Source organism: Geotrypetes seraphini, chromosome 2, assembly GCF_902459505.1.
Source record: "Geotrypetes seraphini chromosome 2, aGeoSer1.1, whole genome shotgun sequence".
In the NCBI taxonomy this organism is placed as follows: domain Eukaryota; kingdom Metazoa; phylum Chordata; class Amphibia; order Gymnophiona; family Dermophiidae; genus Geotrypetes; species Geotrypetes seraphini.
In genome coordinates, this window is record NC_047085.1 from 159,413,712 (window position 1) to 159,429,339 (window position 15,628).

General features: G+C 42.9%; 1 protein-coding gene across 4 annotated transcripts in view; it reads left to right on the plus strand.

Annotated features, from left to right (window-relative positions):
- Window positions 1-15,628, plus strand: part of LDLRAD4 (low density lipoprotein receptor class A domain containing 4) — a 766,771-nt gene that overhangs the window by 275,617 nt on the left and 475,526 nt on the right. The window lies entirely within an intron of this gene.

Consider the following 15,628-nt stretch of genomic DNA (forward strand, 5'->3'; position numbering starts at 1 on the left):
CATTTGAACGAGTTCCAAACTCAAGGACTTTGGACAGTCCAGGAAATGAAGCATCACATCAATTTCCTGGAACTCAGAGCGATGTTTTATGCCCTCAAGGCCTTCCAACATCTTCTCTTTCCTCAAGTCCTCCTGCTGTGCACAGACAATCAAGTTGCGATGTACTACATCAACAAGCAGGGTGGGACAGGCTCTCGCCTCTTGTGCCAGGAAGCCCAGAAGATCTGGGCTTGGGCCACAGTTCACCATCTATTCCTGAAAGCTATCTACATTCAGGGGGAACAGAATTCCTTAGCGGACAAGCTCAGCAGAATTCTCCAGCCTCACGAGTGGACACTCGATCCTTTCACTCTACAGTCCATCTTCGCTCAATGGGGCACTCCTCAGATAGACCTCTTTGCAGCTCCTCACAATCACCAGCTGCCCCTATTGTGCTCCAGACTCTACTCTCGTCACCGTCTGGCAGCGGATGCATTTCTCCTCGATTGGTCCAATCTGTTCCTGTACGCTTTCCCTCCTCTGCACCTCATGTTAAGAACCTTGTTCAAGCTCAAGAGGGAATGAGCCACCATGATTCTGATTGCTCCACGGTGGCCCAGGCAACATTGGTTCTCCCTTCTACTTCAACTCAGTTCCAGGGAACCCTTTCTTCTTCCACTGTTTCCTTCTCTGCTTACACAGCATCAGGAGACCCTTCTACATCCCAACCTCCAGTCTCTGCACCTGACAGCTTGGTATCTCTCGGGCTGACTTCTCATGATACTCTTTTGTCTCAGCCCGTTCGTTCCATTCTGGATGCCTCCAGGAAACCGGCCACTCTGCAATGTTACCATCAGAAGTGGACACGATTTTCTTCCTGGTGTCTTCTTCATCATCTTGATCCCACTTCCCTTGCAGTGGAGACATTGTTGGATTATCTTCTTTCTTTGTCTGACTCTGGCCTCAAGTCTACTTCCATCAGAGTCCACCTCAGTGCTATTGCTGCTTTTCATGAGCCGGTTCATGGAAAACTTCTCTCAGCTCATCCCTTGGTGTCCAGATTCATGCGGGGTCTTTTCAATGTGAAACCACCTCTTAAAGCCCCTCCTGTAATCTGGGATCTCAATGTGGTTCTTTCCGCCTTAATGAAGCCTCCATTTGAACCTTTGGCTACCGCTCCTTTCAAGTTTCTCACTTGGAAAGTACTTTTCCTTATTGCTCTTACCTCTGCCAGGAGGGTCAGTGAGCTACATGCACTAGTTGCAGATCCACCTTTTACTGTCTTTCATCATGACAAGGTGGTTCTGCGTACACATCCAAAGTTTCTCCCTAAGGTTGTCTCTGAATTCCATCTCAACCAATCTATTGTTCTGCCTGTCTTCTTTCCGAAACCTCACTCTCATTCTGGAGAACAGGCTCTGCATACTTTGGACTGTAAGCGGGCTTTGGCTTACTATTTGGACCGTACTAAGCCCCACAGATCATCACCCCAACTATTTCTGTCCTTTGATCCGAATAAATTGGGACGTCCTATTTCTAAACGTACGCTGTCCAATTGGCTTGCAGCGTGCATTTCATTCTGTTATGCTCAGTCCGGACTAACACTGGAAGGTTCTGTCAGGGCCCATAGAGTTCGAGCTATGGCAGCATCTGTAGCTTTCCTCCGTTCAACTCCTATTGAGGAAATCTGCAAGGCTGCTACTTGGTCCTCAGTTCATACTTTTACATCTCATTATTGTCTGGATGCTTTCTCCAGACGGGATGGGCACTTTGGCCAATCTGTTTTACAAAATTTGTTTTCCTAATGGCCAACCTTCCCTCCATCCCTCTTTTTATTAGCTTGGAGGTCACCCATCAGTCAAGAATATGCTGCCTGCTTGTCCTGGGATAAAGCACAGTTACTTACCATAACAGGTGTTATCCAGGGACAGCAGGCAGATATTCTTGCGTCCCACCCACCTCCCCGGGTTGGCTTCTTAGCTGGCTTATCCTAACTGGGGACCGCGCGCCTCTGTCGGGCGGGAAGGCACTCGCGCATGCGCGGTGCGGCCTACTAGAACTTTCCAAGTTCTTAGAGTGCAATCACTCTAAAATTGTCCGTACCGGGGCTCCGTCGGTGCCGTCACCCATCAGTCAAGAATATCTGCCTGCTGTCCCTGGATAACACCTGTTACGGTAAGTAACTGTGCTATATAGACTGGACAAGAAGGTGCATCCCCCTTCACTGCACCGGAGGAGCCCGAGATCGGCGGTTTGCCCCGCCCCCAACAGCCACTTTCTGCCTTTGCAGCCCTCTTAAGGGCTCTGAATTGAAGATCCATCCGTGGAATCCAGCACAGTGAAGGGGAAGGAAGATCGAGGCATCCCCCTTCACTGCACCGGAGGAGCCCGAGATCGGCGGTTTGCCCCGCCCCCAACAGCCACTTTCTGCCTTTGCAGCCCTCTTAAGGGCTCTGAATTGAAGATCCATCCGTGGAATCCAGCACAGTGAAGGGGAAGGAAGATCGAGGCATCCCCCTTCACTGCACCGGAGGAGCCCGAGATCGGCGGTTTGTCCCGCCCCCAACAGCCACTTTCTGCCTTTGCAGCCCTCTTAAGGGCTCTGAATTGAAGATCCATCCGTGGAATCCAGCACAGTGAAGGGGAAGGAAGATCGAGGCATCCCCCTTCACTGCACCGGAGGAGCCCGAGATCGGCGGTTTGCCCCGCCCCCAACAGCCACTTTCTGCCTTTGCAGCCCTCTTAAGGGCTCTGAATTGAAGATCCATCCGTGGAATCCAGCACAGTGAAGGGGAAGGAAGATCGAGGCATCCCCCTTCACTGCACCGGAGGAGCCCGAGATCGGCGGTTTGCCCCGCCCCCAACAGCCACTTTCTGCCTTTGCAGCCCTCTTAAGGGCTCTGAATTGAAGATCCATCCGTGGAATCCAGCACAGTGAAGGGGAAGGAAGATCGAGGCATCCCCCTTCACTGCACCGGAGGAGCCCGAGATCGGCGGTTTGCCCCGCCCCCAACAGCCACTTTCGACACAGTCCCTCCTTCCTCCACCCCTCAAGCAAGAGAGTTTATCCTGCACTGCTCATTTAGGAGCCTTGCTCTCCTCAGCTCATTTGAGTGCTACTTTTTTTTTTTTTTTTTTTTTTCTCAGCCCACTGCTGGTCGTCGAGGGGGAAGAAGAAAGGAAAGAAAGAAGGAAAGGGAAGGGAAGAAGAAAAAAAAATGGGGCGTGGCCTGATTGCCGCTGTGATTACACATATGGTGTAACGGCTCCTTACACCCGCACCTAGTTTTAAATTAAACTGTGCTATTATATCTTATATTTTTATACAATCGGATAGAACTTGATGCAAAGAACTTTAATTTGTATCTGAAACCGAATATCTCGGAGTTATTGAACTCATCTGCCTAATAAACAAAACAAATCAGATCGCCACAACTGGGGTCCCTGTCGACGCTTGTTGATAAGTGAGCCCTCTTTTAGTGCGCAACAACCCGTCATGCCAGTAAAATCGGCGAAAACGCCGAAACACAAAATTGATTACTCCATGCTCAAAATGGCGACGTCACCAATTCCCACTCCAACCTCGATACACTGGAGTGAATGGGCACAGGAAATTTCAAAAATGGTCACTAAATCCTTGGAAGATAAACTTCATAAATTACAATCAGCAGTTGACTGCATTAATGACCGCTTTGAAACACAGGCTGGCCGTATTACAGCAGTAGAACAGAGGATATCTGAAAATGAGGACGCAGTAATACATGAACGGGAGAGTGTGATTAGTTTACAGACCCAGGTGACAGCACTGACAGAACGTTTAGATGCTCAGGAGAACCGTCAGCGTCGTAATAATATACGAGTAGTGGGGCTACCTGAGCTCCAAGCAGACCAAGACCTCTATCACTTCTTCCAAGTTTGGCTACCAAAGCAACTTGGCCTGGTGACCCCAACGTCTGGTTTTTTATGCGAACGGGCACACCGTTTGGGCCAACGTACAAGTGATAACAACCACCCGCGAACAACGATTGCTAGATACATCAACTGGAAAGAAAAGGAGCTTATCATGCAAGCTTTTCGGAAATCTGGCCGGCTTGAATATAAAGGACAAAAATTGCTACTATTCAATGACTACTCTTTACATGTATCCTCCCTTCGTAAGGCGATGACACCACTATGCTCCATACTTCATCATCGAGGAGTGCGATTTGCACTTATATATCCTGCATCCTTACGCATTTGGTATGATGGGAAATCACACACCTTCACAGACACAATAACTGCTCAACAATTTATAGATTCTATACCTGTGACAGTAGCTGGCGGCGCCCTGGCAATGGATCCAACGGTCTAACTCCTCTTATTTTTGCATCTTTTAAACCTACCTTAGATTGATCAATATAGAGATATGACATCCTTCTTGGATAGCTCCAAATTCACTGTCTATTTTGTCTATTCATCTTCTTATAATTCGTAATGAATTGTATATACTATGTCATATATTCTGCTAAATCAAGCACACTAATCTCAAATTTTCTATTATTGAATAGGTGTGGAATTTATTAGTTGTTCCATATGTGTTATTATTCCGTGGTCACAGGATCACATTTAAAATGTTTTAAAATATGTAGAATAGTGTGGTCCATTCTTTTTCTAACCATATACTATGCTGATATTATTGATTTCTTTTCTTTTACTTTCACACTTTTTTTTATCTCTCTTCTTCTTAGACAGGAGTGTCTGCCCGAGCTTACAATTATATCAATTATTTTTCTGGACAGAGGAGATATAATCTATGATTCAACAATATATATCATATATTATGGCTGATTTACATGTTTTTTCCTTTAATGTGAATGGTCTTAACCATCCCATTAAAAGGAAAAAGATAGCTAATTATGTATCCAATAAACATCCTGATATAATTTATTTGCAGGAAACCCACCTCCTGCCCGCTGCTGCCTCGAAATTTCAACTAAAGGGATTTTCAACTCACTTATATTCCCCTGCAACTCATCAAAAGAAAAATGGTGTGTCAATATTTTTCAATGATAAACTATTTCCCGTTATTCACAATTTTAAAATAGACACTGAAGGAAGATGGTGTCTAGTACATGCTGCGATACACTCAACTAATTTTATTTTTCTTAATATATACGGCCCGGTCAAAGACCACCCAAACTTTTTCAAAGAGCTTCAGCTGGCGATAGTTGAATTTGATACTTGTTCTCTGATATTGGGAGGGGACTTTAATCAAATTCAAGATCTATATATTGACAGATCTTCTTCTTGTAAACCCTCCAAATCCAAGTCTTTCACAGCTCTTCATGCTTTAAAGGACGCCTTTTCTCTTGTGGATCCTTGGCGCTTGCTCTACCCGAAAGGTAGAGAATACACACATTTTTCACCTCCACATAATACATACTCGAGAATCGATTATTTTCTCTTATCCCCTTCTCTTATTCAAGATCTCACCAATACCATTATACATCCAATCTCTCTCACTGATCATGCTGCCATCTCTTTATATATATCCATCTCAGCCCCACATAAGGAATCCCCCTCATGGCGGCTAAACAACGCCTTACTGCTAGACGAGGAAATTATTGAAAAAATCAATTCTTTCACTGCGGAGTTTTTTGAAAATAATTCTAAAGATCCTGAAATTTGCCCTTCCATTGTCTGGGAAGCATACAAAGTAACCCTTAGAGGTGAATTGATTAAAATTGCCTCTTGGAAAAAGAAACAGTCCATGAGAAAGGAAAAAGATTTAGAAAACTCAATCAAAACCTTAGAATTACAACATATGTCTAACCACATACATGACCCAAATACTTTCCAACGTATTCAAAATCTTAAATATGAATACAATACTTTAGTTTCACATATAGCTAGGCGTGATATTTTTATCTCTAACTCTGGTCATTACATGGGAGATAATATAATGGGTCGTCCTTTGGCCAGATACCTTAAAAATAAATCTAAAAGACTACATATAACGGCTATTCAGAATTCATCAGGTCAATTAGTCAAAACCAGATCTCTAATTTCCTCTCAATTTGAAAAATTCTATACTTCTTTATACCAATCCGAATCTACCACTCCTGAAGCAGATATAGACTCATTTCTTACCTCCTTAACTCATCCGACCATTCCAGAATCTGTTAAATTGGAACTTGATTCTCCAATAACTATATTAGAAATTGAAACTGCCATATCTTCCTTACCTGCTGGGAAAGCCCCTGGCCCAGACGGCTTCACGAACGAATTCTTTAAACAATTTCGCACCCTACTAGCTCCTCATCTCCTTAAATATTATGACTTCCTCCACTCCACTCCGGACAAGCAATTCAATTTCACCGAGGCCACCATTGTAGTAATCCCTAAACCTGACAGAGATGACACTTTAGTTAAAAACTTTCGCCCCATCTCTCTCCTCAATTTAGACTACAAGATAATGGCAAAATTACTTGCATTAAGACTTACCAAAATAATCCCATTGCTTATACATAAAGATCAAACAGGGTTCATTAAACAAAGATATATAGGAGACAACCTGCGCCTATTTCACTATATTAACGCTCATGCTAAAACAATGTCAGACCCTGTAATAGGCCTAGCTATTGATGCTGAAAAAGCCTTTGACCGAGTGGAGTGGCCTTTCCTTTTCCATGTCCTGAAGTGGTATAATTTTGGCCCATTTTTTACAAACTGGATAAAAACACTATATCATCAACCCACAGCTCGTATTAGGATTAACAATTCTTTATCTAATAAATTTCCCCTCCATAGAGGTACTCGACAAGGCTGTCCTCTCTCACCATTGCTATTTAATTTAGTGTTAGAGCCACTCCTTTCAGCTATACGACAAAGTCCCTCAATTAAAGGTATTCCCTCCTCTGATCGAGATTTCAAATTAGCAGCTTATGCTGATGATGTTTTACTTTTTCTGAGAGACCCTTTACTCTCCCTTCCCAATCTTATTCACATTATCACTCAATACTCCCTCCTTTCCGGATACTCTGTTAATTGGGAGAAATCAGAGATCTTCCCTCTAAATGATAATATACTTCCATCAGATTTGGCTCATTTTCCTTTCTCATGGTCACATGAAGCTGTGAAATACTTGGGGATTTTAATACATAAAGATTCGGTTCATGCTCAAGATCTTAATATATCTAAAGTCAAAAATCTAGTTCTAAACACTACATCTCGATGGACTCCACTCTTTTTATCCTGGTGGGGTAGAATTGCATCCATCAAAATGACTCTGGCCCCTCAAATTAATTATATCCTTTCTATGCTCCCTCTGTTATGCCGGAAATCATTATTTAATTGGCTAAATATGAAAATATCTGAATTCATTTGGAACAAGAAAAAACCTCGAATTGCTCTCGCCAAACTGAAAGCCTCTAAGATCAACGGTGGTCTCAACTTTCCTGATTTCTATCACTATTATATTGCTTCATTAGCCAAATATGGAGCTTACTGGCTCACTAACTCCACCACTCAAAATCTTCCCACTCAAGATCTTCCTGCCTGGTTTGAAATGGAATGTTTTTTATGTACGCCTTTACACATCTCATGCTTACTAACGGTGTCAATACCAAGGCACTTAAAGAGATACTCTTTATTGGGTGCAACGCAGCATGCTCTTTATCTTATAGATACATTGACTGAAATCTCAGTTAATGTTAGTCCACTCATGTCCCTTTGGAACAATCCCAAAATTCAAAATCACAATAAATCTCTATCATGGAAAAGGTGGCAGCGGGCAGGTATATGGTTTGTCCATCAATTGTCTACCCTCAACTCGTTAGTTCCATTCGATATACTGTGCTCTACATACTCGCTGCCTCCTTCTACTTATTCACAATGGCGTTCTCTCACTGGAGTGTTGCCTTCTTTGCATATACGATTTGACTATATGACTTCCAAAAATACTATTTACAACTGGTCTTCTCTGTCTCTATTAAAAGGCAAGGCGATATCATCCTTCTACAGCATTTTAAGAGATCACTCCTTCACTTTTTCACCTCACTCTATGAAGCACTGGGACGCTATACTTACCACTCCGCTTTCTGACATTGATTGGGAGCTTTTCTGGTCATCAACAAATCGCCCGCTTTTATCTTCTAGAGTATCACAATCAATGTACTTTCTTATGTGGCAGGCAATATGGACCCCACTTCGCATGTGGAAAGCTAACTTAAAGCAAGACTCTGTTTGCTGGAATTGTTTGAAAGAGGAAGGAACTCTTGATCATATGTTATTTCATTGTACTCTAGTCCGCTCTTTTTGGACCTATGTCTGGAACACCATACAATCTATTACTAACTGCTCAGAAGAAATCTCTATAGACATTGTAATCCTTCGATCTCAACACCCATGTTTCACACAATCAAATTGTCCACCTAAACTCATTGATACCATGTTGGTGACTGCTCTCATGCACATTCTAAAAAATTGGAAATCACCCTCGCTATTAGATTATACCTTTTGGTGGAACTCTCTGAGTATGTATCATAGATTTGAATCCTATGCATATGAGAAGAGAGTTACATTCCGAACCTGCATGAACTTGAAATACAACAAATCTCCATGGTCATTCTTAGACTCCTATGTACGCTCATCTTCTTAGACACTCCTGTTATCCTTTTCTTCTCCTCTCTTCTCTCTTTCATTTTTCTTTCCTTTTTCTTTTCTGCTCTCTCTCATCTTTATCTTATATATCCCTTACATACATTTTTAATAATTGGAGCCTTTGCTCCTATACAGTTAAACATAGATTTATATATTTTATATACAGAAAGCTTTATTTTGTTTCTATGTACTTTAAATGATTCTTGTATCCTTTAAAATACTTAATAAAAATTATTGAACTGAAAAAAAAAAAAAAAAAAAAAAGAAGGTGCATCAACACACTGTGCTCAGGTGCTCAGGTACACAGCTACATTATGATGTAATCAAGAATTCTGAGTATGACTCAGATGTATTGTGATGTCACTGAGAGTTCAGACAGCTTTTTTTTTTTTTTTCGTTTTAAAGTTTTTATTCATTTTTCATAATACAACAAGTGTATCATATAGAATAATGCGATCTCCTAAAATACACACTTGAATTTCCTTCATGTAACACTACAGTACTACTAATCATTTCTATAGACATACGCAGTGCTGTATATCAACACATAGAAGAGACAGTTCCTGCTCAAAAGAGCTTACAATCTAGTCAAGACAGATAAACTGGACAAGAAGGTGCATCAATACACTGTGCTCAGGTGGGGGGAATTACAGAAGGAATGAGATATTGGTGCTTAGAAAGTAGGCTGGAGTTTGGAAGTGAAAGCATCTTCAAAGTGGGCCTTGAGATGATAGCCTTGTGAGATGATATCAAATTTCTCCGACATAATGGCCTGCTAAGCGGGAATTGACTGAGTCGGTCGCCCACTGGTAAGTTATCAAAAACTAGGGTTTTTTTTTATTATAGCACAAAGGAATTCTGGAAGAAAATCACTGAAAAACTAGAACCAATGAACGAAGACATAGAAGAAAGCATTACAACCTGGCAAAATCTAGCAAACATAGCTCTAGATAGAATAGCACCAATAAAAACCAGAAAACTGAGATGGGAAAATAACCCATGGTTCTCAGAACAGCTAAATACCATGAGGGAAAATATAAGGAGAGCGGAAAGGATCTTGAGAAAAGAACATAAACTAGAACCAGTGGCGTAGCGAGGGAGAGAGGCGCCTCCTCCCCCACCCTCTTCTCAGCCCCCCACCCCATCCATTCCTTCTCTGCCCCCCTTCCCCATACCTCTTTAACATTTGGGGCTTGAGCAGCAACCCCAACCTGCTGCTCGCACCAGCATCAGCTGTTCCTCTGACATCACTTCCTGGGTGCAGGTCCAGGAAGTGGGGGGTCAGAGGAATGGCGCAAACAGCAGGTTGGGGTTGCTGCTTGCGCCCAGAATGTTAAAGAGGTGCGGGGGAAAGGAAGGGACATGTATGTGCGGTAGTGAGGGTGGCGGAGAAGGAGCGGGGGAAGCAGGGAGGAGGAGGGGTGCCAGCACCCCTATCAAGATGACGCTCGGGGCAGACTGCCTCCCTGCCCCCCCTTACTTTCCCACTGACTAGAACACTATATTAATTCTCTCCCCCAGTGAAGTATTTTTAACTCTACGCACCCCTGGGGAACTTATCTACTTTGCCAGTTTCTTAAATCAGTGAAACTGAAATGCTACAGCAAAGATTTAGTATAACAAATACTAAAAACAGCACAGGAGCTGCTACTGATGGTCCTTTGATTTGTACCTTCCTGCTGTGGTGCATTCTCAGCTCTCTAGCCATGACATACGTTTATAGTTACATGCTGATGATTCTAAGACAAGGGCCAAATCGGAGAGTCTACTTTCACCGGAGGCTCTTGCTGATTTTTATAAAACTAAAATTTGCAGTTTGAGAGCATACTTTAGCTCTCTACCAAATAAAGATCTTGATATGACTAGCATTCAATTATATGATGGGGTTAGGGCAGACATAACCTGGGAACAATTTAATTCCCCGGATTGGACAATATTCTATAAGTTATTTACTAAATATGACAAATCCAACTGTCATCCGGATTACTGCCCATCTATTATAATGAAGACTTCTATCACTTTGAAATCCAATCTTTTAAAATGGATTGCTTCCTCACTGAAAGCAGGATTGTTCATGAAGGAAATAAGCCAAATTTTGGTTACTCCTATTGTGAAAAATCCTAGAGTCTGTTACTTGTAATTCAAATTTCAGGTCTATTGCCACCATTCCACTATTTACGATTAATAAATGTTGAACTAGTAAACTATCTTACAAATCAAGAAGTTTATATATAGTTTGGAGTTACAGCAATGAGATAGTAAGCATTCCCTTTGTAAAAAGAGGTAAAGGTTACTTTATTTTAGTCTCACCCAAACCATGTCCCCTTGAAATATCTATGCAGTGTGGATTTCCACATATAAATAGCAGCTTCCTGAAATCAGTATTTATAGGTGCATGCAATATATATGTGAAAGTGCTGCTGTTTTCATGTGGCTATAAAGATACAATTTCAGAAATACAAAAAAATTACAAAAATACAACATGTAAAAAATATAATTAGTGCTTCTGATTTTAGGTTTTAAATAATAAACACTTATAAAGCACTTCTAATGCATAACAATTAAAACAGTTGTTTATTGGATAAAAACTGGAAAATGACCAGTTCACCTAGTACCCTTTCGCCCCTCAAATGGCTTGTCTTGTATCCTTCATTCTGTACATTATCTTCACCATTAGCTCCTAAGAGACAAAAACACATTTACCGGTATTTTATTCCAGTCTTCAGTAATAGTAGATGTAGTGCAAAAACACCAATCAACCCTGATTAACTGGAAAATAAATATTTAAATGTATAATTTGTAAACACCTAACAAAAGTCCTAAATATAATTCATACTGTCTACAGTTCAATATTTGCATTGGTGAAGGGAAAGGAGGCACGCCTTTAACAATCTGTCAAATATATATGTTTTTTGTCATTCTTTGAAGAGTTAGCTGTTATTTTTTGTCTCCATGACGCTTATATCTCTAGCCCAGAATGTCCTTCCAGCTCTGAGTTAAAATGCCAAGAATAGTGGGAGCTTTGTTAAAGCAAGTGATGAATTCCAAATTCTGCAGCTGAATGCTGCCAAAAGAAATTCATTCCTCCTCCCTAACTGGTATCAATCAGTATCGCTAAGAATGGGATGGGTGCTGGGCTTGGTGGCTCCAAAAGCTTTGTTCGTGTATTCCTTTCAATGGAGATTGACTAGATGTAAAGTTGGGAGGTAGCCAGTGGAGTTAGTATAAGCATGATGATATAATACCGATGTTAAACATGAAAATGCTGTTTGGAATGTGAAGGCCTTCAAAACTGCCTGTTTATCTTAGAGGCCTAAGGCTTGTATGCTGACTGAAAGAGAATATAGTCAGGTCTTAATTTCTGCTGAAAAACCAATTAGGCTTTGTGGATTTTTCCTGTGTGCTAAGACCATTTTTACCACAACCTTCAAATGGCCAATTTTCTCTTTTTGTATTAATGACCATGCACTAAGATTGCTAATAGTGCATGGCCTTAAAAAAAAAAAAATTATTATTGCATGAGCACTCACAGCCATCCATTTTGTAGGTGATAAGAGCTCAAGCTATATTCCTGTACAGAAACACCCCCCTCTCTTTCCCCCTGACATACACGTTCAAAAAATATTTTTTAGTATATAGCTAATATGTACAAATTTGGCTTTTACTATAGGATGCCTAAGGGCCCCTAAGATAAGTACTGGTATTTAACTTAATCTATACATTCCCATTATACTTATAGTTAGTGGTGCTGAGCGTACATATAAAGAGAAATTCTATAATAGGTCATTTAGAACAGAGTTTCTTAGCGGTACGCGAGCCACTTGTTGGGAGTACACGACCCCTTCCTCTTTAATAGCCGCCGCCAGGGATCCCGTGCCTTCCCTCCTGCATTCCCCCCTGCGCTAAAGCCAACTCGGAAGGCTTCACTCTGATGTCAGAGCTGACATTGGAAGGAAGCCTTCCAGGTCAGCGGGGGATCTGAGTTACCTCCTTCAGGGACGTCCAGCTGGGCTGCTCCTTCTGGCATTCAGCAATACAGGGACGCGGGCAGCGGCTCTTACTCGCTGCATGTGGCTGACTTTGAAGTCTTCTCTCCGACATCAGAGCTTGTGGGTCATCCATGTGCAGCATCTAAGTGCTGCTGCCCGTGTCCCTGTGCAGCTAAAGGTTGGAAGGAGCAGCCCAGCTGGATGGGCCTGAAGGAAGCGAGTGCGGTCCTGGAGCGAGAAAATAAGGGAGAGGGGGGCATGATAGTGGGACAAAAGGAGAAAGGGGGAAGGGAGGAGCACATTGGAACATGGGAGGGGCACAAATTTGGGACAAAGGTTGAAAGGCAGGGAGGGGGCACAAACTCGGGACAAAGAATGAAGGGAGGGGGCATGAACTTGTTACACAGGACATAGGAGGGATGGAATAGAAAGGGAGACTTATTGGGCGTGAGTGTATGAGTGAGAGGGAATGAGATGGTGCACATGGGGAAAGGAAGAAAGAGGAAAATTGGGCATAGAGAAAGAGGAGGCATTGGGAATAGAAAGATGAGAGTGAGAAATGTTGATATAGTGGTGGAGAGGGAACAGAGGGACAGATTGAAGGGGATGCAAGGGACAAGAATGTTGGACATAGTGATGGAGGGAGAGATGTGGCATGTTGCTGGAGAGGGGTGACAGAAAGTGAAATGGGCATAGGGCTGGTGGGCAGTGGTAAAAAATGCTGCACAAGAACTGGGTGATGAGAGAGGGAGAAATGTTGGATGTTGCAGTAGAGGGGGTGGGAGAGTTGCAAGCTGGATATCTCTCTTTCCTCACTCCCTTTGCAACAAGGGAAGGAATGAAAGAAAGACAGATGGACAGTGAGAGAAAGAGAGGGAGACATGTTACCAATAGGGGTGGAGGAGGAAGAAAAGTTAGACTCATGGAGGGACAGAAAGAGATGTTGGATGGGGAAGGAAATGAGGTCCAGAGGAGAGGAAGCATGCAGGAGGCAGAAAGAAATATTGGATGCAGAGTCAGAAGGAAGTGCAACCAGAGACTCATGAAATCACCAGACAACGAAGGTAGGAAAAATGATTTTATTTTCAATTTAGTGATCAAAACGTGTCCGTTCTGAGAATTTATATCTACTGTCTATATTTTGCACTATATTTGTCTATTTTTCTATAGTTGTTACCGAGGTGTCATTGCATATTTTAAAGTTTCCTGCCTTGACCTCTTTGAAACGCCCCCCCAAATATAAATGATAATTAACATTTTCTCTGCGTAGTGCGGTTTGTGTTGTTTTTTTTTAAATTTAGTGATTACCATTATGTATTAACTAGTCTTATAGCCCATTACATTAACGGGTGCTAGAATATATGTGTGTCTTTATTTCTTTCTCTCTCTCTCTCCCCTTAGCCGCTTTCTGTATTTCTGTCTTTCTTTTTCCTCGGCTGTCCACCCATTCTCCCTTCCTTTTACCTTCCCTGTGTCCACCACCAACCCTTCACTGCTCCCCTTATCCAGCAGCAGCCCTTCTCCCTTTTTTTTAATCTCCCCCCTGTCCAGCAGTACCTCTTTCCTGTCCCCCTGTCCAGCAGTAAGCCTCCCTTCCTTTTTCTTCCCCCGTGTCTTCCCCTGTCCATCAGCACCTCTTTCCTGCTCCCCCGTCCAGCAGTAGGCCTCCCTTCCTTTTTCTTCCCCCCTAGCACCGCTTTCCTGCTACCCCGTCCAGCAGTAGGCCTCCCTTCCTTTTTCTACCCTCCGTCTCTTCCCCTATCCAGCAGCACCCCTTACCTCGCGTCTGCCCTCCGCCGACAGCCGCCTCAAGCCGCCGCGGTCTGCAGCCGCTGACAGCCGCCGGCGTCTGCAGACGCCAACAGCTGCTGCGGCCTGCAGCCGACAGCCGCCACAGCAGACAGCCTCCGCACCACCCGAAGCCGAGATCCGCCTTGCGAGAGAGAGATGCATGGAAGCGCACATGCGCACTCCTACCTACGGGGACCTACAGCGCACAGAAAACGGGAGCATGCAGGTCAGAGTGCTCATGCGCGGCTTAGGTTTTTATTATATTAGATAAGATTATATTGTGTGCATATGAAAAATGAATGGAACAAATTGCATTACAATTAGTACTATTATTGTGGGGGTGGAATATGGGGTGGTGCTTGGGCGGGGGTACTCAGTTGATATTTGTTAGACTTATAGGGTACTTGGCTTGAAAAAGTTGAGAAACTCTGATCTAGAATTATATGTCTGAAGTGTGCCTAATAAGAGCCTATTCTATAAAGGTACCAGGGCCGGCTTAACCTATGGACCAGGTGAGGATCTGACCCAGGGCTCCAAGCGCACAGGCCCATAATGTCCCCGGCCCATAACTTAAGTTATCTGGCGTCTTTCCTCCTTCCTCTTCTGACACTGCTGCCCTGTCCCAGCAGAATGTGAGCTCATGGGCCAGCGTCAGAGGAGGGAAATTCAGCAAATCCCTCCTTCTTCCTCTGACGCTGGCCTATGAAACCACATCCTGATGGACCGGGCAGTAGTGTCAGAGGAGAGAGGACACATAGAAGTATGATGGCAGATAAAGGTCAAATAACTCATCCAGTCTGCCAATCTTCCGCATCCACTATCTTCTCTTCTCCCTAAGAGATCTCAAATGCCTGTCCAGTGCTTTCTTGAATTCAGACACAGTCTTTGTCTCAACCACCTCTTCCGGTAGACTATTCAACACATCTGCCACCCTTTCCATACAAAAGTACCTCGTTAGATCACCTCTTAACTTCATTCTATGCCCTCTTATTTTGGGGGTTCTTTTCAAATGAAAGAGATTTGCCTCATGCACATTTATGCCAAGTAGATATCTAAACGTCTCATCATATCTCCCCTCTCATGTCTTTCCTCCAAAGTATACATATTGAGATCTTTAAGTCTGTCCCCATAAACCTTATGACGAAGACCACTGACCATTTTAGTAGCTTTTCTCTTGACCTATTCCATCCTGTGTATATCTCCAGAATTATACAGAATATTCTAAATGA